The sequence below is a fragment of the Apteryx rowi genome, unplaced genomic scaffold (genome assembly GCF_003343035.1).
Source record: "Apteryx rowi isolate R43461 unplaced genomic scaffold, aptRow1 scaffold_4, whole genome shotgun sequence".
In the NCBI taxonomy this organism is placed as follows: domain Eukaryota; kingdom Metazoa; phylum Chordata; class Aves; order Apterygiformes; family Apterygidae; genus Apteryx; species Apteryx rowi.
Genome location: NW_020450529.1, coordinates 8,429,234 through 8,442,323, shown reverse-complemented (window position 1 = coordinate 8,442,323; position 13,090 = coordinate 8,429,234).

The window sequence follows — 13,090 nt, the reverse complement described above, 5'->3', positions numbered from 1 at the left end:
AAAATGGAAAGAGAAAACAGCATAAGGAATCAAATATCTGAAGACTAACGAGTGAGCTAATGCTCCCTGCATAGCTGAAGGGCTGAGTATGTTATTGACTGAGCAGAGTGAATTTTTGGACAATATGGGAAATCAAAGAGATGTCGGAGAGCTGGAGAGTTAGCATTGTTCTGCATCCTCTCCTTTCCAAATTAGGGCAGTGAAGCAGAGATTCAACAGTAGAGAAGTGTTTGTGCCTTCAGTGTTGGCAAAAGTCCTTTTATGTAAAGGTCTGTGGACAAAACACACTGAATGAAAGACTACGAGCCAATTCCTGACTGCAGTGCCTATCTGTGTCGGTACAGCCACCCTTACTCTCCTGATTAGGCTAATGACCCCCCAGAGGACAGAACAGCTACAAACTGATTGCTCCTCACCACCCTCTGGAGAAAGACAGTTGTAGATAGAGAGCAGGAACGTAGCAGCTGATCTTGCCCAACGAACAATGCAAGGCAGATGAAGCAAAAGGCATTTTTCCACATTGGTGGAAGAGGGTACCAAACCCCAGGCCTGCTGGATTCATGGTTTGGTCCTCAGTCAGCCCATGAGATATCAACAGAGAGTTTGTCTACAACCAAAACCCCCAAGTGCTCAAAGTGAAAGGAAAACCTCTTACTAACACCTTTCCAGGGTGAAAGCCAAGGAAATAATTTTGGCCTCACTTCACTGTGGCACAAGAGTTACAAGGCACCAGAGAAGTCACACAAATATCTCTGGCAGAGCTAGGACCAGAAGCCACAGCTCCTGAGTCTTGCTTCAATGGCACAAGCACAAGTGCTCTCCTCCCCATCCGAGGCCCAGCCCCAAGCATTCATCGACACACCGAAGCTAGGGACAGGCCATCTCATTTTGCCTCCCCTTCTAATCTTCGCCCTAGCTCTTCTGCAAATACTGATTAAGTCTGTACTCTTCACACACGGTTGCTGTGTCCTTCCAACAGCTTGCTGTGGGAAATTTCCAAATTGCTTTATTAAACCATCTCCTATACATTCAACTACTAGGAACTTAATAAAGTTATGAAATTAAAAACACATTACCTTTATCTGCAATTATCTCATTATAGACGCAGGCAAGTGCTGCAGAGGCAGTCATCATACTTTTACAGCATGGCTACTTTAGATAAAAGTTACAGAGAGGCAAGTTTCCTATCTGTGGAGAGATAAAGAGGATCCTTTCAAGCTTTAGCCAGTTTGTGACAGGAGGCCAAATGGAGGTATGCGTAGGCTGAAGTCAGAGTTTCCAGGTGACCTGGTTTTGTCTCCAGGAAGCTGGTCTCTTCCCTTATCATTGCTGCCTTTTTCACCCGTAGAAGATTACTGAATAGGTGTTTTGTGTTTTTTGTCTCTCAGCCAAGATTCATCTTCTTTCAAGACAAGCAGACAACCAAACGAAATGAAAGGGCATCTGCTGATCTCACCTCTTCATAGAGCACTTGTCCACCTTCTCTCCCCTCTCCAAATGGTAGAAGAAAAAAGCAGCTTCTATCCTGTAATTCAGATGAGAAATGTTCCCATATCACACTTCTTATGTGAAGCTGATAGACCAGTTTGGGGATGGCAGAGGGAAATATAGGAGAGACAGACTGAAAAGAAGAGCTCAGACACCAGGCTTCCATTAGCTAGGCAGATGAGTACAGTGAGAAATCAGGTAAGAACTATCCAGTCCATTTCCCCTTGGCTACAGGCAGACATGAAGCCATTTAGGCCAAAAATCAGATCTAAAATTCTCTTTATATGCATATTGCAAGCCATTGATTTCTCATACCACAGTGGAGTCTTCTAGGCACCAAGCTGCAGGGGAGCGAGACTGGAAGCTCTGGCTGTTGTGAGGACTTACTGGGGCTTACTGGCTCCCTTGCAGAGCTGGGGTACCATGTTCAAAGCCCCTGGCTTTGCTCTTCCTCCTAGGCCTTACTGAGGGGGACAGGATCCTTTGAAGCACACAGAGCAAGACGACTTACTTCTTGCTTGGGCTTCCAGGCTCTTTTTTGTTTCAGAAGCATCAAACCATTTGAATCATTTCTACTGGATATTGTGCTCTTCTTGCCCTTTCCAACCACATAAAATTGGAATTTTACATTGCAAAATATTTATTGCAGCCTTTCCCATGGAACGGAAGTTCCACTTCTGATCACCTCTCCCATTAAAGGCCTCATCCAAAGGGGAGACGTCCTTGAACATCCTGTCTTCCTTAATGAGTACAGAGATTTCCCCCATCTGCTATCAGAGCATACACACGAGCCCAAGCCTTGTGTCAACATGTTCCCGGCCTCCTTTTGCAATATGGAAATGACAGCGGTTGCTGCATACGAAGCTGAAATCGAATGAATAAATGAATGTCAACAGACTGCGGGTAGAAGCACAGAGGTTACATAACAGAGCGAATACAAGCGCACAGATGCAGAGACACCAAATTGGGTGCTGAGTGGATTGTCAGGGCTTGTTTCTGAGGGCTGCACCTAGTCATTTCACAAGCACAGCTGTCAGCCAATGAATTATTCCCAGTGAATTAAGAAACAAAAAAAAGTCCTCTACCCATCCAGTACCTATGCTGGCCACTTGGAGTGGATATTTTTTGACATCTCTAGGTAAATCTCATGGTAAATTATTATGGAATCGTTCCTTTTCCCTCCAGGAACAAAGTCTGGAGATATCCTACAAAATCCTTACTACATCAGTGTCACTAATACTCTCGAGCTGCACATTTGGCATTAATGTCACACCAAGGGCCTAACTACATGGACGAGGACCGACAAATGTAAGCTCTTCTACCCAGGCTCTGACCCAGCTGGATGCAAACTGTTGCTGTTCTAGAAACAGATAGCCATGTTAGCAAAAAGCTAACTTTTTCAAGAATCAAAGCCAAATTTTTGCCACTCTATGGCTTTCTGCATTCCACTGCTCGCTCCTACCTATTTCTGTTTCAGAGGTCTTTGTTGCCTGCAAGCCTTTCAGCATCCTTTTATCTTCTTCACTTGCAGCAGAAGAGGAGATCTATACAAACCAACAGCTGCCTTAACAAACATGGCAACAGCTTCTTAAATAAACAGCACACTCGTGTGCTTCGTTCCCTCAAACAGAAACACTACTTCAGCTTCTTTGTGCCTCTTCCCCTCCAAAACTGCGGCAGCAGCAGCAAAGCAATCAACAAAAGAATGAAGCCGTATCACGTACGGCGGACCTGTTTCTTTCTGAACAAACACACAAATAACCTCCAGTTTGAGAAGGAAGAATGCTCAAACACTTAGAAGCTAATTCCCAAACCCAGCAAGACAAAGGCAGAGTTAAAAGACTCAAAACACCTGAGCAAGCAAAACAGTCTCTTATCCCTCACTGAAGCAAACACAAAGACGAATTGTATTCACTTTTCAGCCTGGCAAGCCAGCCATAATATATCGCCTGCCACAGCGAGGATGATTGTTCGTGCGCTCTCCACCTCAGCCTGATATGCACTTGGCAGATTCATAACTCTTTCAAGCTCTCCAAGACAAACATGCAGCTGCTTGATAGAGAATTTCAATTAAAATGCTCCTGGAAGCATCAGCCCCCCCCAAGCTGGCCCCCCAAGCCTGATGCACGAGCGGTTTGAACCCCAGGGAAACAGCTTGCGGGCCTGGTCCAAAAAGGTCTGCAGTTCCTCGTGCTCTTGGCAGTCTCCTTCTCTCTGCAAGGACGGGGGGGAGCGCAGGTCCGTGTGAGCCATGACTACCTATATCATCCTCTCACGCTCCCACTCGCAGGCCTGGGAGGACTGTAGCTGAAGGATATCTTGTGTTGGATGTTAGCTCTAGCCAGCAGCGCGTGCAATGGGTGATCAAAGAGCTCATGGCATCCTGACCTGGCCAGTGCTTTTAGCAGCCCATCTGTCTTCCTCCACTCTAAGCCAGGAGCTCTGGAGCTACCATGCAGCTTGCCGCTCGCTCCCCGTGTCCAAAATGTAATCTCAGTAATCCACTGCAAGGGCTAAACTGCCGCAAATGGCACGTGTTGCGGGGAGCCCCCCTCACCTGCAGGAGTCGAGCAGCAGGCTGGAAAAGCCGTCTTCTCCTCGCCCCTAGGCCACAGGGCACGTGCTCAGGCAAGCAGTCCACCACCACAGCCTGCCACTGTGGGAAAGGCACCCCGTGGTCTAGAGTTGCTGCTTGTAGCCACAGCTAGAGACTGCCAAGAACTAGGGCATACGGAACCGCTGTATTTAGGGAAAGACAAACGAGCTGATAGAGTCAAATCTTCATCCGAGCAACCTGCTTTAGGTGGTGGAAGAAAACATGGTCTAAGACCGTGTTCAGCATGCAGGAAATCTGAGGGGAACAGGGACCTGCATATGCGCACACACGCATACAAAATAAACTGGAGATGTCTTGTTTCTGAGACAGATGCCAGTGCATGTGGGAGCAAGGGTCTACTCAGGACTGTCACTTCTACTGCTGCCAAATGCATCTGCCCTTGTTTAAAAGGCAGGGGATGAGCAAATCTCCTGCAGCCTCTGCGCTGACCGTCACACCGGTCCTGAGATGAATCACACATTGCTTGGTGGCGGACGCACCGAGTTTTGCCTCCTCAGCTTTTAGATGGCCGTTGCTTGGCTCGTGACTGGAAGGTTTTGGAGCTCAGCTCATGCCTGGCTGCTCTGCAAGGCACTGATTTGGTGAGCTGTGACGGTTTCCCCGCCAGCCCCAGCTGTGAGTCAGTGCCACCTTCGCCAGCCTCCTCGCCTTGCCCCAATTTACCCAGCTAATGGACTTGCTGAAGGGCTGTAGCTGGCAAAGGTCTCCCAGCCACATTGCCCACATGGTGTCTGCGGGGTCAAACTACCCACCGCACCAGAGGCTCAGTAAGAGACTCTGTCCAGTGTGGCTAGACGGATCAGGGGCTCAGCGCCACAGAGCTCATTTCAATGACGTACAGCACATCATGGATGGTTCAAGTATCCCAAGTGAAATATTTTGCCTTTCATAAAGGATAACAGCTTCTGCAGCCTGTGAAGCATGGCAGATGTATTCCTGCATCCTTTACGCAACAGTATTGACTGATATACTGCCTCCATTTCACTGCTCGACTTGACCAAAAGGAAGAGAGACGCCTGGATCATTCTCATCTCACATGCTTACTTCCTCCTCCTCCCTCCATCCCACTACTGTAAAGATATTATGGAAATTCACCATTTTGTCCTGGGTGATAGGATTAAAAACAAACCAGAGTCTTTGCACTGTTTAATTTTAGGTCCCCAAGCTCAGAGTTTAACACAAGCACTGGGGAGAAAGAAATCCTCCAGATGGTGAATGTAGCAACCTCATTTAGGTGTTGCTTTTTCCACCTCACCAGTCTCCTAACTGACATGCCTGCAGTGAGCCAGTGTGCGTACTCCGCCCTCTGAAAACAAAATCTCAATTTATTAACCACCAGAGAAAGGACAAAGAGAAAAGGGAAACCCCCCATCAAAATAATAATGAAAAAGAGCAGGTGCGTTCTTACCAGCCTGGTACCCAGAGTCTGTATGCTTTCCAAGTTTCTCTTACAATATACACGAATCAAGGGGTGCTTTGGTTTGGGGAGTTTCTCGGAGGCGCACTGGAAGGTGGCCTCCTTCCCTATTGACTTCTGAATAAAAAAAGAAATCTCTCACCTTGTCAATATTGACCCTGAGTTGTTAAAGATCCATTTGTCAATGCTAATATATTGCTGCAGTGTCAGCATATTAGGATTTACATTTCCCTATAAAGAAGGGTTCATTTCAGGAATCCAAGGAGTTTTAGTTGTTAGTCTTTGGCCTTTCCTTTAAACTCTATTGTAGTATAAAAAAAGCTGTAATTGGTGGCTGGGAGCAATATGCCGCACAACACAAGTCGTAACCCCAGGCACTTTCCACGCTGGGGTGCCGGTCGAGAGACAGACCAGTAACGCAGTGCGATGAGAAGCCAGGGAGCAATCAGTGACACACGGACGGCTCCCACCCAGCAGCCAGGCCAGGCCTGATCCCCCCCTCAGAGCCTCCCCGCTGGGGCCCTCCAGTCCATGGGTCCCACGGAAATTGGGCTGCCCCCATTTGGTGGCAGCCGCCCTGAGGCGGACCGTTCCCGCTGCGATGCCGAACCATGCTGCCCCCCTACCCGACTAATGGAAGTGAGACCTGGATGAAGAGTTGCAACCTCTGTAGCATAAAGTCTAGTGCTGGCACACCGGCATGGAGCAGCTGGCTTGGCCTTCGGTCTTCCATGAGCAATGCTCTGCCGCAGGTTAAAAATGCCACTGAACTGTGGCAAGCGCGAGCGTGGTCCTGTGCGCGTTATTATCCAGGGAAGGATACCTGCTCTGTTTTCTTTTCAGTAAGGGCAGACGGGTGTCTGACAAGCTATTGTCTGTATTTGCACAAGCAGACTTTAAATTTACCCTGCCCACCCATCTTGTCCCCCCACCTCTGCATGTGTCCAGCAGAAAGCCTTTGGCTGCCTGAAAAGCTCTTTTTCCAAAGCCGTGAACTCTGCTACCATCCAGGACTCCTGTCTTTAGGATAAATATTGATTACACAAAACAGTTCTTACTGGCGCCGCCTCCAAGATTGCACTCCCGTGCTTGTTCTCGCAGTGTCCACAGGTGCCCGGCACGTGTTTTCTCCATCCCTTCCCCCTTATTAGCCCGCTGCCTGCGTAGAGTCGTGCGGATTTACACCACGGTCTGCAAGAGACAGATCAGGCTCTCGGCCTCCACCGGGTATCTCATACCACCCCTGCAAACTGACAGCAGACAGAGCCTGCTCCAGGCGAATGTCACAGCCACAGCTTCAGCACATAGCTGGTAGAGTCTGACCTAGTTTTAACCCTGCTAAATATTCAAAGAAAGAAAATGAGAATATGTGGGGAAAAGCAGCCCAGGGTTTTCTCCGTTTCCTTGGTGCTTCTGTGCTGCTTTAACATTCATGCTACACTAAAACATTTCCACTGCTAGGTCCTTCTGGAGGGTTACAAGATAGGAAAAACACTGTAACGTTTGATGGCAGTTTTTGTTTGTTTTGTGTGTGTACAAGCTTATAGGAAGATGGAATTTTTGAAAGGTTAATATTTTAACAAAACAGAAGAAAATTCAAGATTTTTTTTTGCTAGCTTTTGGGAGGAAATCTCTCTCCAGCTGTTTGCTTTTCCATTCTGATTGGTTTTAGCAGTCTTTTTGTTCTTACTTTAGTCATGGAGAGCTAAATGCTACACTATCATTCTGACAGGCCTTTTTTGTTTTGTTTTTAAGAAAAAGGGTATTTGTGCACTTGGCTTTATCTGTGTTTCTACATCTTCCTTTCCTTTAGCATTTCTGGTTCACTTCCACCAAAGAAAACACTCTAACTTCAGCTTCTCCTCCTAATTCCTTTTTAGACCATTTGTGTAGCACATAACTACTTCATTGCTATGGAAACACTATTTTATCTGAATCATCTGCGTGGCTTTGCATACCTRGGTTTTGGCACCTTAATTTCAATACAAAATTGTGCTCACCAACAGCAGAAAGTGCTTTATCAAGGGTACATGATGCACAGCGTTCTGGTCTGCTTCATTCAGCATCTGTTTAGAGCCTCTCTCAACCAGGATATGGTGAATACCGGAGGGGTTAATCTGTCGCGTGAATCTGAGTACCCATCTGAGACTGAGCTATGAAATATGATGGCAGGACTGGGAATATTGCCYAGCATAGGGACCAGCAGAATTTGTGACAAAAAGAAATAGAAACCCACTGAATATTTGCTATGGGTCATTGTGAGAGAGCAGGGGTGCTCTTCTCATCCAGTACCCCCAGCTGAACAGCTATTCCCAGTGTAGATCAGATGTCCACCTTGGAGAATGCAATAGAGGTGCCCATGCAGAGCACTGCTGTGCCTTACAGCAGAGCAAGCAAAGAAATGCGGGAAAGACTCCACGAAGAGGAACTTCATGGGGAGGGAGATGCCAATAACGGGATGCAAAGAAAAAAGCAGGTTTTGAATGCGCTCGTGGGGCACAAAAGGAATTGCTACTTGGTAGCACATGCAGAACAAGTCTCAGCCATGGAGATCCTTGTTGGAGTAGCTGACAAAATAGCCAAGGACAGGAAAATAATGAAAACAATCAGCAGACCACAACTTGTGCTGTTTCTGGCATAGGTAGAGATGATGCTGGTCGTTATTATTCCTATGAACACTCCTGGCCTCATTCAGGAAGGCTCTTAATTAAATGACTATATCCCACTGACCTCAACCAAGCTCAGGCATATGCTGTTGTACTTTCCTGACCAAGGCTTTTTTCTGAATCAGGGTCTCTGTGATTACAGTTAACTAATTATTTGTAAAGCAATTTCATCTGGGCTCCAAGCAAGCAAACTAAATACAATTAATGCGGGCTTGGCAGGACTCCACGCAAACAAAAGCTGTTCTGTTTTTACACAAAATTGGAAAATCAGTTTTTGCTAATAGTCTAATGTATGAAATCTGCTGGTGCAGCTTTTCACCATTTTCCTCAGTTTTCCATTTTGCTACAAAATTGTTGATATAATGCTGTTGTGATAAATGAAGCCCCAAATCTCTCAACATCCTACCTTTAGTAGAGGTCCTTGTAGGAACCAGACACTAAGAAAAAAACGAATTACTATGGCTTGCAGAAGTCGGTAAAGACAAAGAGCATGCTGAAAATAGAAGAATCAACTGTATGCCACTTTATCAGAAGAGATACATTAAGACAATGATATTAATCATGAGGCGTTAGAAGCTATGGGAGACTTCAAGTAGGAAGGCAAAATAGATAATACAAAGTAGAAAAAATATATGTATAAAAACATAGACCGAAAACAGAAACTCATTTTGGACAGAAGGGAAAATAAGCATACATCCACTTTTCATGAACCTCACAAGAGCAATCTGCTTGTATCTTTACTCAGTACTTTGAACTGTACATTAGTTATGAAATTCACTTGACTTTTCCCTCCAAACAGCTATCATTACGGATCATTTTTCACAATGAAACAGGGAGTAAAACAAGTCTAAACCTGAAGTCAGTGCGTATCTATTTTTGGCCTACTGAAGTAGAGTGCATCCTTTTTACAGAAGAATTTTTGAGGCAAAAAGATTGCATAGCTGTAACACAGATGTCAGTAACAGGATAAACATTTTGGAAATGCCACAAAGCTATGTCAGAAGGATCTATCTTTATTAAATCATAATTGGAATAAGGAGAGTCAGGCTGATGAATGAAATCCTTAGTAAGCAGAAGGAGAYGAATTTTTGCAATACATTGTAAGCAATGCAATAGCAATGGCCATAAATATTAATAYTAGTCAAATACAGAGATTAATCTCTAAGATATGTAGAATTTCAAGGTACGATATTTGAGTCGGTATAATTTCATAGGGGATGGCAGGGTCTGCCTTTCAGCAAAAGGAAGCAGTCCTCCTTACTTGGAGGTCTTTGTGAAGGAAAAACCACCTGGCCTCCCGCCCATTCTGGCTCTGGGAAGCCCCGCGTATGGCACATGCGCTTCAGGGACATCATGCAGAACGGCGTGTGCCCACCAGTTATGACCATGGGCTGCTGGAGTAATGGCAGCACAGCCACCTCCGAGCCCAGACACTGCAGCCTCGGGGCAGCAGCTGGAACACGCCAGCTGATGGGACAACGATGGTGCCCAGCAAATAAGTGTTCCCTCACGCAGGCTCGTTCCAGGCTCTTGACACAAGTGCCAGGTACTACATGTGCGTGTGTTGTCATGGTAAGCAGTTTGGAACTCTTTAGAGCTTGCATATTTTTGCACAATTACTGCACAATTAAGCTGAAGACTTCCAGACCAAACTCTCCTGAAGGCATGAGGAACCTCAGTGCTAGTGAGCTTTCAATCCTCTTAGCTGGGCAGGAAAAGGAGAAACTGTCTGGACCAATGTGTGCCACACAGGCTAGGAAGTTGCAGTTAGCAGTTCCTAGCTGCTAGATTCCAGCAGTTTCTTTTATTCAGAACCAAACCCTTTTCAAGGTAGCAAATCTTGTATAAGTGGTACTTTCCAAGGACCACTGAGGAACTGGTTTAGACATTTTTCTGAGGTTCCAGGAAGAAGATTTTTTCTGACATCCCCAGCATTTTTCCTAGAAATACCTGTCTCAACAAGTTATCCTTTCAAACAGAGAAAGGACTAGAGAAGGAAAACAGATGACTGATGCATCCTCCACTGTGTAGTTACCTCAGAAGGAAAATAAGAAAGCATGACAAGAAACATATGCCATATATTTTGTTATGGTCTGTCCTTTCTGCTACTGGATAGTTATTAATATTATGCTAACAATATGCACTGGTATCATCTTTAAACAACTTCCAAGCATTCAGTAAATCATTTGAAAGAATAGTGAATTCAGTATGCTGTAACCAGTGACTATGAGACCAGCCACACAAACCTTAAGATTTTCAGCTTTTATGTCACATCTGGAAACCTGTAGGACGTAATGTTTTGGTGCACCTTTTGAGAGTGATTCTCAGCTTTATCAGGGTTTACCGGACATCCTCCCCTCAGATCTCTGCGCCTTTGGTTTGGGACCTCCATTTCCACTGAGGCACAGGAGCAGGACCCACTGATCATGTCTGGTGGCTCTGTTCTACAGCAGAAGAAACTGCCTAGTGTTCTTGGAAGTTAGCCCCATGTTACACAACTGCAGCTCAAAGGTTAGAGAGACAAGGACTTTGCCAGCAGACTTGACACTTCAAAGCAATAGCAACAATTGTTGGATCAAACAGAGAGCAAAGAAGTTGCCTGTGGGTCTCCAAAGCAAACTGGAGTCTCAGAAGCAAAAACAGGATCCAGAAGAATCTTACTGAGAAACAATGAGCAAAATCTGCTCATTTATGTGGAACAAAAGTCTGAGTCCTCAAGAAACTCTCCAAGTTGCTTCCACATCCAATCAATATTTTCTCTAGCACATATGGAATGATCTTCTGCCAACTTCCTCCCCCAGATATTCCTATTTCTGACTATCCTTGAAAAGAAGCAAGATAGCCAATTCAAAGAATCTCATTCATACTTAGAGGAGTCACCAGGTTTGGAGGAACAGTTTCACCATCTCCTGACTCAACAAATTACTGTAGATAAGCTCAGCCATAGATACATCCAGACACATGCTCTTAGCTCACAGCAAATGTGACTTATGCTCAGCCTTCAATGACAGACAGAAAATCTGAAGACTGAAATTTCTGACAAGTGCAAAGGAAAGAGAAAGGAAATTTAAGACCGGTCATAGATGATGTGGGAGTGGAGATGAAGTGTCATCTGTGAAAGCCAGGGAAGCAAGATGGCATTCCCATTACATACAAGCCCGACTTCATCTTAAACACCAGCCAACAGAGCTACTGCAAGTTGCATCAGCTTAGGAATGGACTTGTTAACTTTGGCTCAGAGGCACTATGCCAGCCATTTGGACTTGCTTAAATATGACCAAAGAAAACATTCAGCTTCAGTATTTCTCTGCAGACCATTTTCTGCTCTTTTTTCCTCCTGCTGCAGCAAACCTCCTCAAAAGTTCTCTTTTAAGAAACCATATGCTGCGAAATTAAAGCTAATGAGACTCCTTCAAGAGGTGAAACAGCTGCCATTTAGACTTCAACAACATCTTGAAGCTGAAGACAACTCTTTCAAACTGAGGACTTTCGATTCACATGCTGACAATGAGGATTTGCTGAAGAGAACAGCCCTGCTTGCTTCCCCCGCGCCCTGCCCAGACAGTCAGCAAAATAGATGGTGGGTGTACATCTCTGCTGCTTCAACGAGGGCTCATCATTTTAGCTCACTTTATCACTGAAATGGGTTTATGCTGAGACACTTTGCTCTGAAGTGGAGGGATAAGCACGCATATTACTTCTGCTGACTTGCCAGAGCTCATTTGTTGGTGCGTCAAGGCCCAGCTACGCAAAGGTAGGAGGGCATTAAACGCTGCAGAAATATGGGGGTAAAAACTGCTTGAGCCTGAACTCATGCATAAACCCCCCTTGATTTAAACGGTGTTTATACCCTAGTTGGTAGGATGCGCTCAGAGCCTTAGTCACTGGTGAGTAATTAATTGAGAATTCAGACTCTATTCTATAGACAACTTCTTATATTTTGATCTACTTTGTTTGTTTTAGAAACAATCCTGCACTTAGTGCAATTCCATTTGGGAATGAGCATGTGTGCCGTCTCCCTCTCCCAGGCCCTGCAATATCAAGAAACATAATGATTTTAAATATTTTAGAAAGTCTATGTCCACAGCAATAACTCCATTTTAAAACTTTGATAGCCATTTATTATTTATAGGAGCATTTTAAAGGTTAAATTTCACACTGAGCAACCTCTATGTTAATTGCCGAGAGTTCATGTGAGGATGCGGTTAGAGGACCTCTTTGGGGAATCTGAGAGAGAACAGGATGTCCCATGAATACAGAACCAAGTTTTTCCGACTCCGTTGTACAGGTACAATGCTCTCTTGCTGTGAGTTCATGGCATTAAAGGGAGTATGGAAAAGGAAAGATAACTGCCTTAAATTCTGAAATGCAATCTCTAATTCAAAGGAATATTTCAAGTGTTTGCATGGCAGATTGTCACATCATAGCCAATCCCAATCCCTGAATTTCTACAGGCATTGAACAGCAGCACTCACGGCAGCACATATTTTATACTCTTCTCTATCCTGAGACCCCACAATTTTGTATTTGTATGACACTTTACAGCCTCTTCATTACATACCTAGGAAGTAATGCTGATGAATTAGCATCACRTCCAATACAGACACCAGCATAATCTCAGACTCATGCTATTTACAACAAATGCTAAGTAAATTGGGATACTTTTTTTAGTTCCTACTCTTCTTTTCTTTAAAATAAATCTTAAGAAAATACAGTTCCAAAGGCCTAACAGGCACACATTTACAGATGGCAGCAGCAGGTCATAAATGACATCTTTTTCTGGTACTATTTGTAGGAGCCAAATAAACTGAACATATTATGAGCTATTTATAATGTTCTTCAGCAGAACAGTCAGCCAAGAGACAGAGCTGAAAGCCTGTTGTAACTAAAGGTATCAGAGTG